We start from the raw sequence: 25,058 nt of genomic DNA on the forward strand, positions 1-25,058 counted from the left end.
TGCAACCTCTGAGGCTGTGCGACCTCTCAGCTTCTCTCTCTCTCCTAGCCAGGCAACAAATCTGTATTAGCTCCAGCAATCTTTCCCTCCTGGCACTTCTTCCAGCCTGTGCAACCTCTCCTAGCTGTGGAGCATGAGGTTCCAGTCCCAGCACCGGCACCTCCCGCTTCCCACCCCCGCTGCCTGTGCAACCTCTATCTCCCTGCAAGCCCTGCCATCCTCTGCAGCCTTGCCCAAACCTTGCAACCTCTCAGCCTCTGCAGCCAGGTCTCACTCCAGCTTCATTTCCTCCAGCCCAGGAGGGGCTGCTTGTAGAGCAGTGAAAGGAGGCTTTGAACTATGCCACGAGGTGGGGTGGCGCTGGCCACCCACCCTCTCTCTCCCCTCAGTTTTCAGCAGCCCCCATCAGCCTGCCCTGACCCTGGCCAAAGTGGACTGGTGTTACTGATTCATTCTGCGGAAAGTTGGCAAGCCCTCGTCCTAGTCAAGCCCACTTGGCAGACAGGGAAAGGGGACCCAGAGAGGCCCAGGGTCTTGTCCTGTTCACACAGTAGGGGATGGCAGGGGTCTGGGCTGGGAGCCGGCCTGGTGCACCTGCCCCACCTACCTGGGGACAATTCGGGGCAGGGGTTGGGGTGGTCAGATCCTTCTTGTGGGCTTCAGAGAACAGCAGGCTGGGTTCCTGACGCAGATGTCCTGGGCAGTCGGGGCCCTCCATGGGGCCCCTGCCCCCCAGCTCGGGGAATATTCTCAGGTCGTTTCACAAGTTCCAAGTTTACTCAGAGGTCTTATTTGAGCTGTCATGAAAAGTCCCTGTGGCCTGGGGCCAGGGCAGGGAGTGGGGGCGGTGGCACCTGTGAGCCCGGGGTGGGACTGAGTTCCTCCCATTGCCCCCTCCCCCCACCGTGTTCGGGGGGCTCTGGAGGGCACGGAAGGAGGGCATGTGAGGGAGGGGCTGCAAGGGCGAGAAGACCCTTTTCCTGGAGGAAGTATCTGTTCCCCTCTCTTCACTGCTCCCTTCTAGAAGGTTCCCGAGTGACCCTAGAAAAACCCCCACCCCACTCTGAGCCTCAGTTTCCCCATCTGTAAAAGGGGGAAGCAGAATCATCGTAAGAGCTCTCATTTATTGAGGTCTCATCAATGCCAATATGACCAATAATATTTACTATTTTATTTTTTATCTGTATTTTCATAGCTAAAAGCAAAGAGCTCTTAAAAATTTAAAGTAAAACATAGGCCAGTCACGGTGGCTCATACCTGTAATCCCAGCGCTTTGGGAGGCTGAGGCAGGCAGATCACTTGAGCCCAGGAGTTCAAGACCAGCCTGGCCAACATGGTGAAATCCTGTCTCTACTAAAAACACAAAAATTAGCCAGGTGTGGTGGCAGGTGCCTGTAGTCCCAGCTACTCGGGAGGATGAGGCAGGAGAATCACTTGAACCTGGGAGGTGGAGGTTGCAGTAAGTGGAGATCACGCCACTGCACTCTAGCCTGGGCGACAGAGCAAGACTCTGTACCAAAACAATAAAAAATTTTAAAAAGTAAAACATAATAGCGGCCGCTTCTCATGAGCCATCTGTGCCCAGGTCTTTTGCCTTCCTCATCACACTGGCTCTCTCTGTGTACCCCAGAGCTTCAGGACCTAGGGAGGCGCCTGGGCCATGGTAGATGTTCAGTAAATAATAGGTCGAGTAAATCCTCACCACAGACCTAAGACAGGCATTCTTATTCCTATTCCCACTTTTACAGATACAGCAACTGAGCTGCAGAGAGGTTAAGTGGCTTCCTCAAGGTCACGCAGGTACTAAGTGGTGGAGCTGGGACTTGAACCAGGTCTGGGCAGCTCAAAGTCACAAGGGGTGGTGTGCTGGGAAGCCAGGTCCAGTGCCCCAATCTAACTGCGGGCACCCCTTCCTAATTGTGCGGAGAAGGCCCCTGTGCCTGCCTGTGAGGATGCTAAAGGCGCTAGCTTCCCTTTCTGGTTGTGGAAGGAATGGATACCCCGTTCCTTTCATTCATTTATTTATCAGGCACCCCGGTGGTCCTGATGCTACAAAGAGGTGGGTTCCTCCCAGAGCTTCTGGTGGCTGGCTTTCTCTTGAATGGGCCTCCTCCTCCAGTATCCACCCCCTACTCTACTGCCCACAAACCCCTTACTGGCTCTAACTCCCACCTCCCAGTTCCTTCTCCTGGCCTGAAGCCAGGATCGCTGGGCAGTGGGAGCCTGCAGTCTGAGCTCAGAACTGTCTTTGCCTTGCTCTCCCTGCCTCTCCTGGTCCTGGATTCTGCCACCTCCTATCACAAGGCTCTTAGCTACCTCCACTGTGGGACTGAGTGAGGATCCGGACACCCTCCTGACAGTGGAGCGGGCAGGACAGGGACATCGCTGAGCCCACTGTGGGGAGCAGGTGAGCAGGGTCTCTCCTCGGGGGTTACCCATCCCCGTGGGAATGAAAACTCAGCCATCCCCATCCAGTGCTGCTTCTCAGAAGCTATCCAGGACCACAGGTCTTGTTTTCATGTTATTCTACCTAGCAGGTAGTGGCCTTGTCCTACAGACTGGCATCCAATCCCAGCTTCATGTCATCTGGTCGCAGTTAACCTGGGGCAAGATTGTCCCCACTAAGCCTCACTCTTGTCATCTGTGAAATGGGCTGAATGAGGCTGCCCGCTTCACCTGTTGAGGACTATGGGAGACTCTTAAGTGCCTACAACATGGTGAGTTGGCACTGGGGGGACCAGAGCCAGGTGGCTGGCCAGACAGGACCACAGCAGCCTGAGTGTGTCCCTCGCCCTCTGTCACTCTTGGAGTCTGGCCCTTCATGGGCTCAAAGCTTCTCATGCCACAAACTCCCTTCCTCAAAAGAAAAGGGCCAGCTGGAGCACAGCTTTCACCCTGTTCTGCCCTGAGGTCCCCACAACCAGCTCCACAAGGATGGAGGTACCTGGGTCCCCATTTCATAGATGAGAAAACCATGGCTTCTCGAGGCTAGAAGCAGAGAGACTTGCCCAAGTTCACCGAGTGAGGAAGGCGCGTGGCCGGGTTTTGACCTGGCAGGTTTTCCCCGACTCCACCATGTGCTTCTGAAAGCCCCACTGTCCCCCCAGGGAATCACAGATGTCCTCCTCGCAGCAGCCTCCCGGCTGTGAATGCCCCGCACCCGATCTTCTGCCTTCACTGAGCAGAGACGTCATTCCTGTGGCAAGTCCTAAGTTCCCGCTCCCCAGGGCTCCTCCACCAGGAATGTTTCCTCCTTTCCCATCCTTCAACTCCCCTCTCCTCCACATGCACAGGGAACTGGGTTGGCCTCTTACCATCCGACCCGTTCCCCGTGCCTCATGAGAAAGATGCAGCGACAGCTCATGGGATCACCTGGCTTGACTGCCCGACCCGCTACGTCCCGGTTGAGTCACCGAGGGAAAATCATTCTACCTCTTGCGGCCTCATTTCCTCATCTGTGAAATGGGCACACCAGCCCTTGTTTTGAATGACTGGGTGGAATCAAGGTGGTAAGACAGAAATTGACACAGAATGGGTCCCATCAGGCTCTGCACCCATGCCCATCGCCACCCGGCCCAGCCGCCCAGAATCAGGTGACTGACACATTATGTTTGGCTTGAAACTGGCTTTCCCTCCCCAACCCGCTACCTTTTGGAGGCTAGTTTTCAAGACAGAGGGTCATCTCAGCCACATCCCAGCTGCCGGGCCCCTAAGCTGTGCTCAACAAGAGACCCCAGCCTCAATTCTGCCCAGTCTTACTGCATGAACCTTCTTTGCCTCAGTGTCCCCAATTGTGACTTGGGCACAGTTCTCCGAGGCCTCCCACCATGACACTAGATGCAGCAGGCAGGGAACAGTCCCTCCTGGGCAGAGAAGGCACCCTGGTCCCAGCGGAGAACCAGGGCTGGAGTTACCTTCTGTTTCGGCTTCTTTCTCAGAAATCCATTCCGTGTTGTGGGGGGCAATCTGATGGGCTTCTGGGGGTGGCAGCTGGGTTCAGCGTGGGGGTGACAGATGAGGGTCTGAGAAAGTAGGCAGAGGCCTGGGGTGAGAATCCACACCCAGCCCGAGTCACCAATCAGGCTGTCAGAAGACCTGTCACTCCAGTGACGGGCAGCTGGGCCTCCAGACAGGTGTCCCACAGAGCAGCAGACAGAGGAAGGAGACGGCAAGGCAGGTACCAGGCGGCGGCAGCAGGGATGCACGGGCCGCAGACAGGCAGACACAGCTGCGTGGCTGTCAGCCACACTCAGGGAGAGGCAGGCAGAGGACCAGATGCCGAGGTTATGGTCATTCAGCAGAGAGACGCCAGTGGGTCTGTCCGAGGCCACTGGCTGCCACCCAGCCACATGTGCAGAGTGGGGAGGAAGAGGAGGATGTGGTGAGCCGCTCCCCGCCAGCCCCTCCCACCCGCAGCTGAGCTCCTCCTGGGAGGGAGTGAGAAAGAGGTGGGAGGGGGCCCAGCCCCACTGCAGGCACCCACTGTCACCAAAGGTCACCTGCAAGGAAGACATTTGGGGCCATCGGGGTGACATGTCCCTCTTGGGAACCTGTGACATCATCCCTACAGGCCTCTCAGTCATAACCCATGAGGCAAGCAGTGCTTCCTGGAGCCACCACATTGCACAGATGTGGAAACTGAGGCCAGAGGTGTGAAGAGGCGGCACAGTTTGACCCGTGGACCCGGAGTCCTCAGTCGCTGAATCCAATCCCTCAGCACAGAGAGAAGCACCAGAACCTTGCCCAAGGTCCCATGGAAGCCCCTTTCTCAGACTTTGCAAACCAGCCTGTTTCTCATTCCTGAGCCTTACCTGCCTAGTAGGGTCTGAGCTTGGGACCCTCTGCTCTGGCTTGACCCCCATGACTCTCTGCCTCCATTTCCTTTGGATCCAGCCTCCTGCTGCAGAGCTCCAGGGAGCAGGACCCCTTGGGCGTGTCACATCACCTCTCTGAATGCCTCACTTTGCCCATCTGTCAAATGGGGGCACCTAGCTATGAGGAAGAGGGCAGACATTAACACATGGGAGCTCAGGAAAAAACCGAGAAAAGAAATTCTCAAGAGAGTTTTCATCTTGCTCACATGCCAGAGGCCCATGAAAGAGTCAGATGTTCCTGGAAGACATTTAAGAAGCCAGGGGAGAAAATGTAACAAACTCAATCCCTAGCAATCTCAAAAGAAGGAGAGCAAGAGAATTGCTACCACCACCACTGCCAACACCACCACCTCGAATTACTTGGGTGCCTCCATGATCTTACTTTATCCCACAAAGTGTAAGGCAGACAAGATTAGTCCCATTTTACAGATGGAGAGACTGAGGCCCAGAGGAGTGAAACGTCACAAAAGCCAAGAATTAGAGCTGGGATTTGAACCTGGGTGTATTTGATTCCTAAGCTTATAGCAGGCTGTGAAAATAGGACTGTACCAGGATGAAATGCACCACAGTTAGAGGAGGCGATTTTGTGTTGTTTTGCTAACAAAGTCAGCTCAGGTGCACTTGGTAGCTCTCCCAGCTGACTCGTTTTTGGGAATCAACTTGCTGCTGACCTTCATGACCGCTCCAGAGAAAAAAGAGAAAGCGTCTTGCTATTCTTTCTTTCTTTCTTTTTTTTTTTCCTAGCTATTTTTGAGGAAGTTGGTACAAATTCCCCTGTGGTTGATTCGAAGGATCCTGGCCCTGTAAAGCTTCTCTTCCTAGCTACCGAAATGTTTCGCGTTCTCTGGAGAACGAATCTTGGGAAGACGCCAGCTTTTGTTTTTCTTTCTCTTGATCTTCAGGGTGAATTCTCTGATAACATGCACTGAAATTTGTGGTGGTTGAAAGATCAGGAGAAGAGACAGTAAAAAGAGCTAATATTTGCTGAAAGCTCACTGTGTGTCAGGGTTTTAAGAACTTTAAAGATGTACCCTCTCATTTAAACCTCAGAAATACTCGAGAAGGCTGTGTGCAGTGCTGCACACCTATCATTCCAGCATTTTAGGAGGCTGAGGTGGGAGGATCGCTTGAGGCTAGGAGTTCAGACCAGTCTGGGCAATATAGCAAGACACTGTCTCTACAAAAAAATTTAAAAATTAGACAGTCATGGTGGTGCATGCCTGTAGTCCCAGCTACTCTGGAGACTGAGGTGGGAGGACCACTTGAGCCAAGGAGTTGAAGGCTGCAGTGAGCTATGACTGCAGTGCTGCACTCCAGCCTGGGCAGCAGAGCAAGACTCTGTCTCCAAAAATAAAATCCCCAAAATGAAAAAGAATGAGTCTAGAAGATAGTTATCATCATCATCATCATTGTCCCTCTTTTACAGATGAGGAAACTGAGGCTCAGAGAGGTTAAGTGACTTGTCCAAGGTCACACAGCTGGTGAGTGGCAGAGTTGGGATTTGAACTCAGTCATTTGGGCTCCAGAACCCGTACTCTTGTTAACTCACTGCACTGCTCTGGGGTGTGTATTAAAACAAGGATATTCAGTTTTTCCTCCCTCCCTCCTGCCTGCCTTCCTTCTTTTATCTACCTTCTTTCTACCCACCCACCTACCTATCCACCCATTCATTCTTCTCTGCACCCACCCACCCAGCCATTCCTTGCTTCCTCCCCTTAATATTTATTGAGCAGGCTCAGAGAGGTTAAGTGACTTGTCCAAGGTCACACAGCTTGCTATGTCCTGGGGATAGCCCACAGAAATATACACATGGTGACAGCCCCCATGGAGCCTATACACTAGTAGGGAGAGGTAGACAAAAAGAAGCAACAGACAAACTCAATGTAAACTGTACTAAATGTCATAGAAAACCAATGCGAGATCAAGGTTGTGACATTTGGGGGTACACTAGGTGCTAAGAAGGGACCAGCCATGGGAAGAACATTATCAGCAGAAGGATCTGCAAGTGCAAAGGCACTGAGGTAGGAAAGAATGTGGCTGGCTCCAGGAACTTGAGAACAGCATGGCGGAATACAGGGAGCAAATGGAGGAATAGTAGAAGGTGAAGGCATGGAAATCACACATCTACGCCACATGGGACTTCACAGTTTCGGGTGAGGAAGGTAGACTGTTCCAAAGAAGATGGAAAGTCATCATTGGAGGGTTTCATCTTAGGAGTGACTTAATCCAGTTTACATTTTCAATTCAGACCAGGAGTTCGGGAGTGGGTGGGATCAGCAGGGGTCACAGTCCCTTGGTGCTTAAAAAGTAGATGCATTTGGAGCTGCCAGGCCCATGTCCATTGGGGTAAACATGAGTCCCCTCAGAAATAGGCATGTGGTACCTTGAGGGGTTCCTCTGGGTCTGTAAATGTCTCATAAGTATGGCCCCTATATCCTTGGAAGGAGGGTGCTATAGGATCTCAGTGGCCCTCCAACCATGCCTCAGTACTCATAGCTGGTCAGTGGGGAGGAAGTGGTCACATTTGCATTTCAGCCAGGGGGCCTCCTGGGAAAAAAAAATTGACACACCCCCTCCCTCAACCCATTTCCTCTTTTATATTTTTATTTTAAGAGCTTTATTTAGCTGTGCTTTACATAACATAATATCAAGCCACTGTAAGTGTACAGTTCAATGACTTTTAGTGAATTTATTGAATTGTGCAATTATAACCACGATCCAATTTTAAAACAATCCCATCACCCCTGAAAGATTCCTTGTGCCTGCTTGTAGTCAATCTCCATTCCCACTCCCAGAGCCACTCATCTACTTTATGTCTTTACTGATTTTGCTTTTTTTTTTTTTTTCCTGGGCATCTCATATCAATATGTTGTCTTTTGTGTTTAGTTTCTTTCATTCAGCCTTGCGTGTTTGAGGCATCACGTATCTAAAACTCCAGTTTTAGGCCAGGCACGGTGGCTCATACCTATAATCACAACACTTTGGGAGGCCAAGGTGGGAGGATCACTTGAGATCAGGAGTTCGAGACCAGCTTTGACAACATGGTAAAACCCCACCTCTGCTAAAAATACAATAATTAGCCTGGTGTGGTTGCACACGCCTGTAGTCCCCACTGCTTGGGAGGCTGAGGCAGGAGAATTGCTTGAACCCGGGAAGTGGAGGTTGCAGTGAGCAGAGATGGTGCCACTGCACTCCAACCTGGGAGACAGAGCGAGACTCCATCTCAATAAATAAATAAATAAATAAATAAATAAATAAATAAATAATCATTTTTATTGCTGAAGAATATTATGTTGCATAGATATGCCACACAATTTATCCTTTCATGAGATGATGGACATTTGGAGTATGTCCACTTTTTCCTTTATTACAAACAAGCATGCGATGAACACTTGCATGCGAGTCTTTGTGTAGACATGCATTTTCAAATCTTTTGGATATATACCCAGGAGGAGACTTGCTGGGTTACAAGGTAATTCTAAGTTTAACTTATTAAGAAACTGACAAACTTTTTCACAGCAGCTGCCCTGTATTATATTCCCACCAGCAATGTCTGAAGGTCCCCATTTCTCTACGTCCCGGACAACATGTGTTTTCTATTGGTTTTTCTTATAGCCATCCTAGCGGATGCAAAGTGGTATCTCATTGTGGTTTTGATTTGCATTTCCCTAATGGCTAATGATGGTAAGCATCTTTTCGTGTGCTTGGTAGTCATTTGTATATCTTGTTTGGAGTAATGTCTGTTCAAGTCCTTTGCCAAATTTTATTTATTTTATTATTAGTTTTAGACAGAGTCTTGCTCTGTCTCCCACACTGGAGCGCGGTGGTGTGATCTTGGCTCACTGAAACCTCTACCTTTTGGGTTCAAGTGATTCTTGTGCCTCGGCCTCCCAAGTAGCTGCGTTTACAGATGTGTGCCACCATGTCTATCTAATTTTTGTGTTTTTAGTAGAGACGGGTTTTCACCATGTTGGCCAGGCTGGTCTCAAACCCCTAACCTCAGGTGATCCGCCCGCCTCAGCCCCGCAAAGTGCTGGGATTACAGGTGTAAGCCACTGCGCCCAGCCCCTTGCCAATTTTTAAATTTGATTGCTTGTCATTTGCTGTTGATTTTTTTTTTTTTTTTTTTTTTTTTTTTTTTTGAGATGGAGTCTCACTCTGTCACCCAGGCTGGAGTGCAGTGGCACGATCTCAGCTCACTGCAAGCTCCGCCTCCCGGGTTCACACCATTCTCCTGCCTCAGCCTCCTGAGTAGCTGGGACCACAGGCGCCACCACCACGCCCGGCTAATTTTTTGTATTTTTTAGTAGAGACGAGGTTTCACCGTGTTAGCCAGGATGGTCTCGATCTCCTGACCTTGTGATCCGCCCGTCTCGGCCTCTCAAAGTGCTGGGATTACAGGCTTGAGCCACCGCGCCCGGCCGAGGTTTACACTTAACAGGAAATTTATAACAATATAGTCTGAATCAATAACAACTTGGTTTAAATAGCAATATAAAAACTCTATTCCTATACAGCTCCCTCTATTCTACTTCTATCCCTGCCCCTCTTTTGTTGTCATTGTCACAAACTACATCTTTATGTGGCATGTGCTCATTAGCATAGATTTATAATTATTTTAATGTATGTATCTTTTAAATAGTATAGGAAACAGAGGAGTCATAAGCCAAAAATACAATTATACTAGTTTTTATATTTACCTTTACTGGTGTTCTGTATTTATTCATATGGCTTTGATTTACTGTCTAGTGTCCTTGCAGCTCAGCCTGAAAGACTCTCTTTAGTGTTTTTCATAGGGAAAGCCTGCTGGTGATGAACTACTTCACCTTTTTTTCAATCTTTGAATGTTTTAATTTCTTAATCATTTTGGAAAGATAGTTGTGCCAGATAAAGAATTCTCAGTTGGCAGGATTTTTTCCTTCAGCACTTTAAATATATCATAGCTCGGGCGGCGGGAGGACTGGCAGCGGCCAGGCAGCCCTGTTTCGCGAAGGCTCTCTGCGCGCCACGGTCCGCAGGCACCCCGCAGGCGCCTTCCCCCCACCGCCCCCCCGCCCAAGGGGCCCCCCGAGAAAGAGCCCAAGAGGAGATGGGCGCGGTTGTCAGCTAAACTTCCTGCAAAAGTGGAAGCGAAGCCGAAAAAGGCAGCAGCGAAGGATAAATCTTCAGACAAAAAAGTGCAAACAAAAGGGAAAAGGGGAGCAAAGGGAAACAGGCCCAAGTGGCTAACCAAGAAACTAAAGATTTACCTGCAGAAAACAGGGAAACGAAAACTGAGGAGCGTCCAGCCTCTGATGAAGCAGGAGAGAAAGAAGCCAAGTCTGATTAATACCATATACCATGTCTTACCAGTGGTCCCTGTCTCCCTTCTTGTACAATTCAGAGCAATATTTTTATCAACTATTTTGTAAATGGAAGTTTTTTAGTAGCTCTAGAAACATTTTTTAAGAAGGAGGGAATCCCACCTCATCCCATTTTTTAAGTGTAAATGCCTTTTTTTAAGAGGTGAAATCATTTGCTGGTTGTTTATCTTTTGGTACAACCAGAAAATAGTGTGGGATATTGAATTATGGGAGACTTTGGCTGTCTCGGGTGTCAGCTTAACATTCCATAGATGGGGGGTTAGTTTTTATATCCTAGAATACAAAGCATATTAAATGGCAATATGGAGTCAGTCCTGCATTGAATGTCTTGAACATTTTAAATTACTTCTATTCCCATGTTGTTTTTTAGTAGAATTGTTTCCTAAAGAAAACCACTATTTGATCATGGCGCTCCCTGTCAGAATTGTGTGCACTCTGTAACATCTTTGGTTGTGGTAGTCCTGTTTTCCTAGTAACTTTGTTACTGTGCTGTGAAAGATTACAAATTTGAATGTGTAGTATACATGCCATCCAGTTGCCAACTGGTGGGCCACATGTAACAGCTGACCAACATGTGAAGATACTGGTACTTGATAGCCTCTTAAAGAAAATTTGCTTCCAAATTTTAAGCTGGGAAGTCACTGGAATAACTTTAAAAAAGAATTACAATACATGGCTTTTTAGAATTGCATTACATACGTTAAGAATTGTGTACAAATTGAAATGTCTGTACTGATCTTCAAGCAATAAAATCTCAATTATGAAAAATATATATGTATCATCCTTCTGTCTTCTGGCCTTGGGGCTTCTGATGAGACTTTGGTCAGTAATCTTGTTGAGGGCCCCTTGTATGTGACAAGTTACTTCTCTCTTGCTAGTCTCCAGATTCTCGATTTGTCTTTGTCTTTCAATGGTTTGATTATAATGTCCTGGTGTAGATTTCTTTGGTTTTATCCTAGTTGGAGTTCACTGAGCTTCTTGGATGTATATATTCATATCTTTCATCAAATTTTGGAAATGTTTGACCTTTATTCAAATATTCTTTCTGGTCCTTTCTTTCTTCTCCTTCTGGGATTCACATAATGCATATGTTTATACACTTAATGGTGTCTCACAGTTCTCTCAGGCTCTGTTTATTTTCCTTCCTTTTTACTTTATGCACCTCAGACTAGATGATTTCAATCTACCTAGCTTCAAGTTTATTGATTTTTTCTTCTGCCTACTCAAATCTGGTGTTGAAGCCCTCTAATAAATTTTTCATTTTGGCTATTATATTTTTCGGGTCTGAAATTTCTATTTGGTTATTTTAAATAATGTCTAGCTCTTATTGATATTCTCTACTTGTTCACACGTAGTTCTGGTTTACGTTAGTTCTTCCCTTATGGTTTCCTTTAGCTCTTTGAGCATATTTAAGACAATTTATTCAGTGTCTTTGTCTAGCAGCTCTAATGTTTGGACTTCTTTAGGGACATTTTCTATCCATTTTTCCCCCCTGTGAATGGGCTGGGTCTTCCTGTTCCTTTGTATACCTTATAGGTTTTTGTTGGAAACTTGGCACTTTGAATGTTACAATGCGGTACTTCTAGAAATCACATTCTCCCTTCCCCTGTCCACAAGGCTTGCTTTTGTCGTTTGCTGTGAGCTTCGGCCATTCATTTATTTAGTGACTTTTCCAAACTATTTTTGCAAAGACTCTATCCTTCGTTGTGTATGTTCACTGAAGTCTCCATTCTGTTATCTCAGCAGTTAGTCAGTGATCTGTAAGAGGTTTCCTTAAATACCCGCAGCCAAAAGGAAAAACAAAATAAAAGATATTCCACCAGTCTTTGTAAATTGGCTCTGAGCTGGGATACTCCTTTAACACTTAACCAAACAGACTACAACTCTGTCTTAGCCTTCACCTGTGCTTGTGCAGAGCCTAATTAGCCAGAGGTGCAAGCCTAGGGTCATCTCATATCATTTCTGTGCATGACTTCAGCCCTGTGCGTATGTGTTATATTCTAGATTCCCTGGTATACACGGAAGCTTTTCAAAGCCCTTATTCCCCCCTATGTATTCCTCCTTAGTCGTTTTCTTCTCCAGCTTTTTGGTCTCTGCTTCTTTGTCTGTCATCCCTTGCCCCACATGGGTAGTTTGTGTCTTTAAAGTTTTTCAACAGACATTGCCTGGGAAGCTGCTCCAGCCTAGAGTTCAAGGGAAGGGGGAGGGCAAAACAAAGGCAAGCACCTGAGTGGATCCTTTAGGGAGAGGCCAGACAGATCAAAATGTAGAAACACAATTCTTTGAGACCAAGGCTTGTCTTGTTCTTTCTGGTACCACCAAGCCATGCCAAGAATGCAGGCTACTGTACTCACAGCCACGACTGAGCTAATGAATGTGAGACGGTAGGCAAGTAAGTAAAAATGCTACAATATTTTCTTACCAAGGATTAGCAGCCTCTTCTGGTTGCTAAAAGGTTTTGATTACATTTCAGAGTTCCAAAAGACTTTCTTCTGACAGTTTCTTCCAGCTTAATGTTTGCTTTAGTGGAGGAATCGATCCTTGGAGTTCCTTACTCTGCCATTTTTTAATAATGTACTTAATGGTGTTTTTTTTTTTTTTTTTTTTTGAAGCAGAACCCTTTTAAATTTTATTGAAACCAAATTTATCAATTTTTTTCTTTTGTGGATTGGACTTTTGGTGCCATATCCAAGAAATCTTCACCTAAATCCAAGCAAAAATCTTCACCTAAAAGTTTAAACCAAGGTAGCCCAGGCTGGAGTGCAAAAATCTCCTCTCATGTTTTCTTCTAAAAGTTTAATTGTTTCGGCCTCCCAAAGTTTGCATTTTTGCATTTTTATTTTTTATTATTTATTTCTTTTCTGAGGCAAGGTTTTGCTCTGTCGCCCAGACTGGAGTCTAGTGGCTCACTGCAATCTCAGGTCACTGCAACCTCCACCTTCCGGGTTCAAGCTATTCTCCTGCCTCAGCCTCCTGAGTAGCTGGGACTACAGGTGCACACCACATGCCCAACTAATTTTTGTATTTTTGGTAGAGATGGGGTTTCTCCATGTTGCTCAGGCTGGTCTTGAACTCCTGGGCTCAAGTGATCCACCCGCCTCAACCTCCCAAAGTGAGCCACCGAGCCTGGCCTTACCTTTTTAAAATTATGATTTTGAGTTAATTTTGTGAGTGATGTGAGGTCATGATCTAAATTTATCTTTTTTCATATAAATATCTAAATGTTTCAGCACAATATTTCGAAAAGATTGTCCTTTCCCCATTGAAATGCCCTGGCACCTATTTTGATAATTGACTGTACATATATGGGTTAATTTCTGGACCCTATATTCTGATCCATTGCTTTATATGTCTATCCATTTACTAGCACCACACTGCCTTGATTACCATAGCTTTGCAGTAAGTTTTGAAATCAGGAAGTAGGAGTCTTCCAAATTTGTTCTGCTTTTTCAGAATTGTTTTGGCCATTCTGAGTCCTTTGCATTTCCATTATAAATATTAAATTCCATATAAGTTTCAGCTTGCTAATTTCTGCAAAAACTCCTACTGGGATTTTGGCAAGGATTGTCTTGAATCAGTAGATCCATTTGAGGAAATCTGCCACCTCAAAAACTTGGAGACTTTCAATCCTGGATATAGGCACTCTCTCCATTTATTTAGATCCTTGAAAATTCTTCTCAGACAACTCCTTCCTCATCCATTCATTTTTTTGAATTAATTTTTATTGTAATAAATACACATCACATGACATGTACGATATGGTTTGGCTGTGTCCCCACCCAAGCCTCATCTTGGATTGTAGCTCCCACAGTTCCCACATGTTGTGGGAGGGACCCGGTGGGAGATAATTGAATCATGGCGGCGGTTTTTCCTATACTATTCTTGTGGTAGTGAATAAGTCTCATGAGATCTGATGGTTTCATAAAGAGAAACCCCTTTCACGGGCTCTCATTGTCTCCTGTCTGCCGCCATGTAAGACGTACCCTTCGCCTTCTGAGACCTCCCCAGCCACATGAAACTGTGAGTCCATTCAACCTCTTTTTCTTTATAAATTACCCAGTCTTGGGTATGTCCTTATCAGCAGCGTGAAAACAGACTAATACAATGTACCGTCTTATCCAATTTTAAGTGTAAGTTCAGTGGTATTATCTGATGCATTCCTTTTTGAGGTCCAACATTGTGGGGTTCCTCTAATGGACCAGATGGTCTGCTGAGGGCCACAGCCAAGAAGGGACAGGGGATGTTTCATGGGGAGCAAACCACAAAGGAAGGAGACGTCTAGAGGGCTGGATTGTGTGCGACATGTGGCTGAAACCGGGAACCCCCTTTTCTCTCAGTTACCCTGAGACAGCAGGTTTCTTTTAAGAGCAATGGCTGAATATAAAGAAAAAACTAATAAATAGTGCCCTCAGTTATGAGTAACACAGACAGAATATGTTTATCCTGCCTCAAAGGCTCATCTTGGTTTGTATTAGGCTCTGGACTAATAGGGGTATCATTTAAGCAGATGATAAGACTAAGAATTTTGTAAATTTCTTTCTAAAATTAGGATCTCTAATGGGCTGATCAGACTGCCCTAGTCACTGATCACATCAATTGCTGTTTGGTACATGAGTTGTGTCTTGGTTGGGTTCCCCAAGAAGCAAATTCTAAGACAAGGATTTAAAGATAAGTCATAGATTTGGGAAATAATCCTAGTAAACACTTATAGGAGAATGGAGAAGTGAGGCAGGGAAAGGGAGGAAGCGAGCAGAAGGTGCTTTAAGGAGAAAGTTACTGCTGTTGGCAACTGGAGCTGAATCCCACTGAGTACCTCTGGGAGTCAACATAGAACATGTCTCCAACTTGTCCCAAAGGAGAAACAAGAAATCTGGGATATTTCTTTTCCAGGACTTCATTTGTTGTTAGATGAGGGCTGCTTCCGGGGCCATGACTCTTTGACATTTCCAGCTTGCTGATTGTGTGCACCTGCTGCCAAAAATGAACCCTCAAGCAGGGAGTTGCAAACACAGCAAAAATGCTTTGGTGTATAAAGTTGAGAAGTTAAGGGAAGGCTTCAACATCTGCTACAGAGGCCATGATAGGGACAATTAATTATGTTCCAGCTTCCATCTTATCCTTCTTTCTCATATCAGAACCATAGTGTAATTCTGGATGGCAACAGACCAGGCTAATAGACCACTTTCCAGCTTTCCTTGCAGCTAGTGGTGGGAGTGTTCACGTGGACCTTCTGGAAGCACCCTGTGGCCCTTCCGCTCTTCCCTTTCCCCCTGCCTAAAGTGTAGATGTGACGACTGGAGCTCAAGCAGCCATTTGGAACTAAAGAAAAAGAACAGGAGAATCACAGAGAACTTGACCCTGATATCATGGGTCATGAACAAATGTCAGTCATCACTTGTCTCTAGACTTCTCATTCCACAAAGGAATTAGCTCTTACGTGTTTAAGCCACTGTGGTTGGTCTCTATTAGAAGTTGGAACTTCTAACCATACAAGGGGCTTGAGTGACTATCAAAAAGAGGAAGGGGGTTATCTGTGTACCCAAACGGGTGAAGCACATTATGCTAGGTAAAACCAGGTATGCTCTGTGTATAAAGTACTGACTAGGTTGAAATGAATCGTGAAGAGAGGGTTGGATGAATTTATAAAACATCTGTGAAACAGAATACTCCGTAGCTACGCCATGTGAGGACATAGCAAGAAGGTGGCTGTCTGCAAGCTAGAAAGGTTGTTCAGAAAACAACCATCGACCACCTTGATCTTAGACTACCAGCCTCCAGAAGTGTGGGAAAATAAACTGTTACCGAAGCCACACAGTCTATGGTATTTTGCTATGGCAGCCTGAGCTGACTAAAACAGATGTATCTGTATTAGTCAGTGTTCTCCAAAGAAACAGAACTGTAACCAACACAATTATTAATAACAATAATACAAAATTGTTTACAGTGTAAGGGACTTGCCCTCTGCACTAAGCTATCAAAACCACCTTTTATTTTAATTTTGGATTTTTGAGACAGGGTCTCACTCTGTCGCCCAAGCTGGAGTGCAGTGGTGTGATCATGGTGTGATCCCTGCAGCTTCAACCTCCCAAACTCAAGCCATTCTCCCTCTTCACTCTCCCGAGTAGCTGGGACCACAGGTGTGCACCACCATGCCTGGTTAAGTTTTAAAAATCTTTTTGTAGGGATGAAGTCTTGTTATATTGCCAGGGCTGGTCTCAAACTCCTGGTCTTAAGTGGTCTTCCTGCCTCAGCCTCCTAAAGTATTGGGATTACAGGCGGGAGCTACTGTGCCCAGCCCCAAGTCACCTTTTAATATCCCCATTTTAGACATAAGAAAACAGGTGCAGGAGATTGAGCAACTGGTCCACGGGCACATAGCCGGTAAGTGGTGGGGTCAACATTTGAACCTGGGCAGTCTAGCCCCAGAGGTTAATAGGCCCATTTCTGGGTGGTGGGAAATTTTATTTTTAATTTTTTATATTATTCTGTATTATCTGATTTTTAAAATGATATCTTACTTCTGGAATCTGGGAAAAATAACAAAGCTATTTCCTTTTTGAAGAGAAAAAAAAGAGGTCACAAAACGTCAGTGTGGTAGGAAAAGGGTGAAAAGAAGAGAAGGCATAAAAAATCTATAGAGATGTGAGCCATGGTCCCCCCGAAGCATGTAATGTCCTTTACTTCAAGCCAGATGTTCAATTACATGTATATGAAGATGAGAACCCCGGAACCAACATGTCACATGGAAAATGCTTGCGAGATTTCCCCAAAGTCAAGAGTGTGTCACAGCCAAGGGGAACCTGAAGCACCCTAGGGTTGCATTAATAGAGGTATGGTGTCCAGAACAAGGGAGGCTAGTCTCACTGCACTGGCCACACCTACAGTCTACGTCCAGTTCTGGGCCTTCGTTTTTAAAGAACATTGGCAAATTGATGTATATTCAGAAGAGGCAACTGAGAAGGTAGAGCAGCTGGTGTGGAGACAGTAAAAAAAACATGAGACAGAAGTATTTGGAAAGAGAAGACTCAGCATGGGGGTCATGAGCAAGTCCAGACCAGCACAGTCAGAGGTGATGAATTGGAGAGGACAGCTCCAATGTCCCTGGTGGTATGTAAGCAACTCCTCGCTGCGGGGGTATGGTTGGATTAACTGAGTGTGTGGTTGGATCAAGGGCAAGGAAGTCTCCTTTCATGCTGAGTGTCTGTCTGTCTCTGATTCTTAGAAAGATGTAGGAGGGCTTACCCTGGAAGGAGAAAATTACGGACTGAATGTGCCACTCTCAACCCCTGCCAAATTCATATCCTGAAGCCTTAACCTATAATGTGGCTGTCTTTGGAGATGAGGCCTCTAAGGAAGTAATTAAGGTGAAATGAGCTCAGAAGGGTGGGGTCCTGATCTAATAATGTTAGTGCCCTTATAAGAAGAGACACCAGGGAGTTTGCCCTCAATCTCCCTCACAGCAAGAAGGCGGCTGTCTGCCAGCCAGGAAGAAAGCCTTCATCAGGCATGGAATCAGCTGGCTTTCCTTTCTGACTGCAGAGCTGGGGAGATGGGAGTTTACCAAAGTCTTCCAGATGCTGCACAGAGAATTCAGGTGGTGCACAGAAAATGTGCCTACCAGAGACAGGCACAAATAAACAAAGGAATTTCCCTAGCATTCTGATCCCTGATGTTATTCCTGGACCAACTTGTTGATTATGGACTTTCCAGCCTCCAGAACTGTGAGAAATAAATGTCTGTTGCGCAAACCACCTGGCCATTTTGTTATAGCATCCTGAGCAGCTAAGACAGAGGGTTACAGCAACCACTGAGCTGATTGGGCACCTCTGCAAGCTTTCTCTTAGGGGAGCCTGGGGCTGAGCCCCAGCCTCCAAGGTCAGGGGTGGAGCTGCGGTGGGTTGAGCTGATTAGAGTCTTAGAGTAGAGGAGGAATTGCCCATCTCCTCCTTCCCCTGCCACCTCCAAAATTTTCACAGTTAACAAAACAGATCTTCTTTTCACTGTCAAAGGTTTTAAATTCAACGGAAAGGCTGATACACAGGTCTAAAAGTAAAGCACTTGGGTTAATGGCATGTACTAAGTATAAGAGGTACTGCCAGGCATGGTGGCTTATGCCTGTAATTCCAGCACTTTGGGAGGTCGAGGCAGGCAGATCACCTGAGGTCAGGAGTTCGAGACCATCCTGGCCAACATGGTGAAACCCCATCTCTACTAAAACTACAAAAATTAGCCGGGCGTGGTGGCGGGTGCCTGTAATCACAGTTACTCGGGAGGCTGAGGCAGGAGAATTGCTTGAACCCCAGAGGTGGAGGTTGCAGTGATCTGAAATCGCACCACTGCACTCCAGCCTGGGCGACAAGAGCAAAACTCCGTCAAAAAAAAAAAAAAAAAAAAGAGGTACTTACAGTTGTTGCTGCTACCAGACTAGTATGATTATTATTAACAGCAGTAGCATATTGCCTTTGTTTTTGTTTTTGTTTTGTTTTGTTTTCTAGTCCTGATTTACTCTTCTCCTGGTCACTGTATCCCAATATTTTCTGAGATATCATGCCCCCAAATGCCCTCTTTAGTTCCAAATGGCTGCTTGAGCTCCAGCCATCACATCTACAGTAATTCCCCTCCATTCTCAGTTCCTTTCCCTAGGGGAGAGCATGACCCTAGCCTAAACAAATCCACTATATTCCCTTAGCCACATTAATGGATCCAGTCAGAGTCTAAGAGATCCCATGAGACTCTAGAGGGATTGATCGGGGCAAAGACTCTGCACTTGAAGCCAGGAGAGTGTGTTCACGTGTTCCATGTAGCTGCTGTGTGTCTCTGTGGCCACAACGGGAGAACCTGCCTCAGGATGGGGTTGGCCTGGAAGAAGTGACTCAAGAGATGAACTGGGCCATCAGGAATCAGGATCCCTTGATCCAGCTATGCCTGAAAGTCAAGACATTTTAGTTAAATAGGACAATAAGTTCCCTGTTGGCTTCAACCAGTTTGGATTAAGTAAGTTTCTTTCACTTGAAACTGAAAGAATCTTCACAGATACATTACTGTGTGACCTCAAAGTGCTAGAATGGTGGTCGGTACAAAGTGCAATGACAGCAGACGCGAGTGACCCCTGATGATACCGGCCATGGTGTGGAGGGAGTGTCAGGGAAGGCTGCATGGAGGAGGGGTCACTTGTTCTGGCCTTGAAAAGATAGGACAGTGCATTTCAAAGCAGTCTACAAATGTGGACAGGAAACCAAGAAACACATTTCTAAATCACCCAAGAGTCAATGAGAGAAATTGCAGTGGAAAATTAGAAAATATTTGAACGGAATGGTTTTAAAAAAAACCACATGCAAACGTGTGGGTTGCAGCTAAAAAAATACTTAGAGGGAAATTTGTAGCCTTAACATTCACAAATTAGCAAAGAAGAAAAGCTAAAAATTAATGTTCCAAACGTCTCTCTCGAGAAATTAGAAAATGGCAGTGAAATAAACCCAAAAGAAAGAAAAGGAAAATTATAAAGATCAGAATTGGCTGAAAGAGGAAGGAAGCACAGCAGAGGACCAACCAAGCCTGGAGTTGGTTCTCTGGTAAGTCAAAGACGTGAGGGCGTGACTGCCCCGCCTGTTCGGGGAATGATGAGGGCCCTGGTGTGGGTGGGGAGGGCAGAGGGGGCCACCAGAACAAGGAGGAAGTGTTGAGGCCGTAGCCTGCTGGCAAAGACAGTGCCAGAGCCTGGAGAAGCTTCCCTGCACAGCAGCAGGAGCAGAACCCCACCCCATCGATGGCCAGAACCACGGGAGGCTCTCAGAAGGGGAGTGATGAGAGCAAGCTACCCTTGGTCCCCATCCAACTGGGCTGGGGCCTTGTAGGGCCCTGGGAGACCATCTGCAGATGAGGGAATGTGGCCCACGTGCCTGGGTCTGATTGGAAAGGAGAAGATAAGCCACAGAGGATGCCAAGTTTAGTTTTCCAGGAACCGGCCTCTGTCGCTGGGGAAACTGCCACCGCAGCTGCTGGCTCTCCACTGCAACTTTGGCACAGGCTGGCTTCCCTTTCACAGAGGGGCACCCAGACACATTGAGTGGTGTCTGAGAAGGCCCTGGAGGGCTGGGGGGAGGCTGCCAAGCTACGGCATCTCCAGCCCTTCGATAGAATATTTGGCAGGGTTTCTCCACCTTGGCAGTGTTGACATTTGGGCTGGATCATTTATGGTGGGGGCCATCCTGTGTGTGGTGGGATGGTGACCAGCAGCCCTGGCCACTTCCAACTAGATGCCTTTCCCCCAGTTGTGACCACCAAAGGTGTCCCCTGGAGAGCAAAAATTGCTCCCAGGTTGCGAACCTCTGATTTCATGTTGTAGGGGAGGAGCACTGGATCCAGAGTCCTACAGAAGATGTCCGCAGTGCCAAACTAAGACCCCAGGCAAAGTCCTTCCTCTCTTTGAGCCTCTTCACCCCTACCTGCCAATTGGGGTGAGAATACTCACCCCCAGGATTATTAGGAGGATGCTGTGCCTGGACGAGCAGTCTGCACAAACAGCACAGGTTAGGTGGGAATTGTTCTCCCTGCACCTGGGGCGAGGCTAAAGAGGTGAACTGCATGTGGGGCGGAGTCCCCATGGTGACAATAGCATGATCATCCTTGCCTCCTTGCTTTCTCTCACCACCCCAATCCCACCCGTCCGGAATTCCTGTTGGTTCCACTTTCAAAACATGCCCAGAATCCACAGCTGTGGCTGCCGCCTGCTCTAGGCATTGGAAAATTAGGGCCTCCTCTACCAAAAACATCCCCTTCTTCTAACCGCAGCCAGAATGACCATTTTGAGACAATCATCTGATCATGTCACTTCCACATCCGAAGCCTTCCTATGGTTGGTCGAACAAACCCTAAGTCCTGTGAGTGGCCAGTAAGGCCCTCTGTGGCTGATCCCCATTGCCTCTGAATTTGTCTCTTTCCTCTACCCCGGTTTTCTGACTCTAGCCTCCTGGTTGCACCCCCATCATGCCATTCACTTCCCAGGGCCTTTGCACAGCCTGCTCCTTCCTCCTAGAACAATCTCTTTCTCCTTGTCCCTCCAGATATCTGCGTGGCTCATTCCCCTAGTTCACTCAAGCCTGTATTCAGACCTCCTTGGTGAGGTCTTTCCTGGCACCTCCTAAGCAGCTCTCCACCTGCTAATTTTCCCTGACCCCTCCCCTGCCTGCCTGTTCTGCATAGCACTCAAGCCCCTCTGACGTCACACCGTGGGCTCACCTGCACATCTTTTGGCTCGCTGTCCTCACTAGCTGTCACTTCAGGAGAGCAGGGACCTTGTTCTGCCCACTGCAGAACCTTCCTCAGTCCCTTTAGGGCAGTGCCTGGCACACCATAAAGTCAAAAAGTCAGGCCTACTTCAGTCCCCCTTAGGATTCACCCCAGGAAAGAGGATCACCCCTGCCCCCGAGTCAGGTTGGCCTACAAATGGCAAGGCCCCTTCAGTCTCAAATCTCACGTGTGGCTCACACAGCTCTGCCTTTCCCTCTGGCTGAGTTCACCTCTCACTTCACCCTCCGTTCTCGCATGATGTGCTCCAGCCGGGATGGGCTGTTTCCTCCGGGCTCCCGCATAGACCGTGTCCTCCACCTGGTGCATTCTTTCCACTGCCATCTCCTGGAAAACTAGTTCCCGTCCTTCAGATTTTAACTTAGATGTCATCTCCAGGAAGCTTTCCCTGATTGCCCAAGTCTGGGTCAATTGTCCCTCCTCTGAGCCCAAGCTTCCCGAGTCATGTAATGAACACAGTGCGTTGTTGTTTATGTACCTGACCCTAATCCCAGGTAGGGGCCAGCCTTGTATGCCCCCAGGGCCTAGGACAGTGCTCGGACTCACAAAACCTGATTTGAGTGAATCAGCGAATGAATGAATGCTCTGAATGACTCCGCCTCAAAGGACCTAGGGCATTCTCCTGAATCACTCTTGTGGGTGCCAATCTCCTTGGCTGCCTTTAGAAGCACTATATTTTCTTCCTGAGTACTGCAGCTCTTTTTAGGCCCCTCAAAGGCACCTGGCTCTTTCGGTTTTACGGGCATTTGTGAAAGAACTCAGCCCAACAGACCTCTGATGGGCACACCTAGAACCACCTCCAAATGGATTCACCATGGCACACTCTGGGGCCACCTTCTACCTTGGAGAGAGCTCCCCACCCATTCTATCATTTCTGCCTCCCCTAAACAGTGAGCTTGCCTGGAAAGGTCTGGCCTCTCCAGGTGGGGAGGATGGAGTCAGGTGACTACGTTCTCTTTGATGAGTAGGCAGTGAGGTCCCTCAAGAAGAGGGTGTGATGCTCAGAGTAGAGACCCCTTCCCCATCCTCCTGTCATCTGAGACCATGACTTGGTTATTTTCTTGGAACCCACATGCTAATCTCGGTACCCATCAGAGACTGTCCTTATCTCTCTAGGGCTGGGATGGGGGACATGCTGGAGGACACAGATGTGCACACACAGGTGTGCACAACACACAAATGAAAACAGCAGCAGTAGCAGGTGCCGAGTACTTACTCAGTGCCAGATGCTAGTATCTTATTTATTCCACTAAACACCTCCAAGTCTATGTTGTTGCTGGAGGCTTAGGGTCCTTGGGCCACAAGTGGGACTAAAAATAATCCTGATCTCTGTCTGTCCGTGATAAGAGCTAGTAATAATAGTAATGTCTGCCTTCTGTTGTCTCCCTGTATTCCTGTATTAGTCTGTTTTCACGCTGCTGATAAAGATATACGTGAGACTGGGCAATTTACAAAAGAAAAGTGTAACTGGACTTAACAGTTCCATGTGGCTGGGGAGGCCTCATAATCATGGCCAAAGGCAAGGAGGAGCAAGTTACATCTTATGTAAATGGAGGTAGGCAGGGAGCTTGTGCAGGCAAACTCCCGTTTTTAAAGCCATCAGATGTCATGAGACTTATTCTTTATCATGAGAACAGCACAGGAAAGATCCACCCCCCCAATTCAATTATCTCCCACTGGGTCCCTCCCACAACACATGGGAATTATGGGAGCTGCAAGATGAGATTTGGGTGGGGATGCAGCCAAACCATATCACCCCCCAACAACAGGAGGCAGGCATTATTACCAGCGCATATCACAGATGGGGAAACCAAGTCACAGGGAATTTAAATAACTTGTTCATGGTCACACAGATAAGAAGACATGAACCTGGGATTCAAACCTGGACAGTTTGGCTGCAGAGCCTGAGCTGTTAACCATGACACTGTCATCTTTTTCACAAATGCCCACACACAAGTCTCCTTGTGTACATATGAACATATCTCACATACATACATGTGCAAATCAGCATACAAAATCCCGCTCTTGCTCATGCACTCACGGGCCCACACAACCCAAGCACAAAGATGTAGATTCCCCTCTAGCATGAGATTCATCATACATGGTCAACAGGCAGCGAGAATTCACCCCACTCACACACATTTACATACAAGTGTGCACGTCCCTGTTAATACATGCCTACGTGAAAAGCATGCAGAACCCCCACTCACAAGTTCACACATGCGCAAGTACACACACACTGTCATGTAAGCACAGGCATATATATGTGTGCACACTTGCATATAAACATTTCTTGAGCACCTACTATGTGCCAGGCACTGTGCTGGTTGCTGGGAATATAAAAGTAAAGAAAACCGAGTTTCTACTCTCCCAGAGTGTATAATCCAGGGCAAGGGGAGGCATGCGTGACCAAATCAGATAGAAAGTGCAGCCTGTAATCCCAGCACTTTGGGAGGCTGAGGCGGGCGAATCACCTGAGGTCAGGAGTTCAAGACCAGCCTGGCCAACATGGTGAAACCCCGTCTCTACTAAAAGTACAAAAATTAGCTGGGCACGGTGGCGCATGTTGTAATCTCAGCTACTTGGGAGGCTGAGGCAGGAGAGCTGTCTAAGCCCGGGAGGCAGAAGAGGTTGCAGTGAGCCGAGATCGCACCATCGCACTCAAGCCTGGGCGACGGAGCAGGACTCCATCTCAAAAAGAAATGGAAAGCTCATAGTTATGGAGTGCTTATTATGCATACAGTTGCAGAGCTGAATCTGCCTCATGCATTAGGGGTCCGTAAACACCACAGCCCCCATGCTTACATGTACACGTATGAATATTAAACCTCCCTCCCTGCAGAAGCCACGTGGCACAACCTGGGCCCTTGACAGGAGTGGATGGCGTGCAGGGGACAGGGATCAGCATTATTTTCAGCCCCCCTTGTGGCCCAAGGACCTCAAGCCTCCAGCAACTTCCCTGAGATGAGACCATGGCCTGTGGGACTAAATGCACATGCAATTTGCAGACATGTGTACACCTCTCCACGTGCTTGTAGGTGTGCAAGTCCCTCAGCAGTCCCCCACTCTCATCAGGGCCTCCCGCCCTATCAAGAGCCCCTGTCCCTAAGTCACCAACCTCCTCCCCTACCCTCATCTTGCGCCGTAGGGACATGTGGGACAGAGACATTTGGATCTTCCAAGAGGCTGCACACACAGGCGGAGGATGGGTTGCAATGACTCGGCTTCCAGGCAGCTGTGGTGAGTTTCTGCAAAGACTCCCTTCCTCAAAGAGGCTCTGCTTTACTGAAAGTTCAGGCTGCCGTGGTTTCCCCGCATTCACATGGGGGAAAGGTCAAACTCTCACAAAAATATTTACCAAGAACTGTCTGTCAGTCAGTCAACAAGCATTTACGGACAGCTGCTGCTCACACGCTGGGGAGAGCGCGGGGATGAATAAGCACAGGCCTTGTCCTACATAAAAGCTCAGGGGCCATGAGGGAGCTGTCACTGGCCCAGCAAGGGACACAGTGGC

General features: G+C 47.5%; 2 protein-coding genes and 1 pseudogene across 2 annotated transcripts in view; 2 read left to right on the top strand and 1 right to left on the bottom strand.

Annotated features, from left to right (window-relative positions):
- The window catches only part of IL21R (interleukin 21 receptor), a 48,405-nt gene extending 44,039 nt beyond the window's left edge, over positions 1–4,366 (bottom strand). Inside the window, exon 1 of the mRNA XM_050773937.1 lies at positions 3,915–4,366. The gene's annotated coding sequence lies outside the window, so the exon portion shown is untranslated. The remainder of the gene's footprint in view (positions 1–3,914) is intronic.
- NSMCE1 (NSE1 homolog, SMC5-SMC6 complex component) overlaps positions 1–25,058 on the top strand; it is a 369,302-nt gene that overhangs the window by 186,437 nt on the left and 157,807 nt on the right. The gene's annotated exons all lie outside the window — the stretch shown is intronic.
- Positions 7,008–10,531, top strand: LOC126944135 (uncharacterized; annotated as a pseudogene).

Source organism: Macaca thibetana, chromosome 20 (assembly GCF_024542745.1).
Source record: "Macaca thibetana thibetana isolate TM-01 chromosome 20, ASM2454274v1, whole genome shotgun sequence".
In the NCBI taxonomy this organism is placed as follows: Eukaryota; Metazoa; Chordata; class Mammalia; order Primates; family Cercopithecidae; genus Macaca; species Macaca thibetana.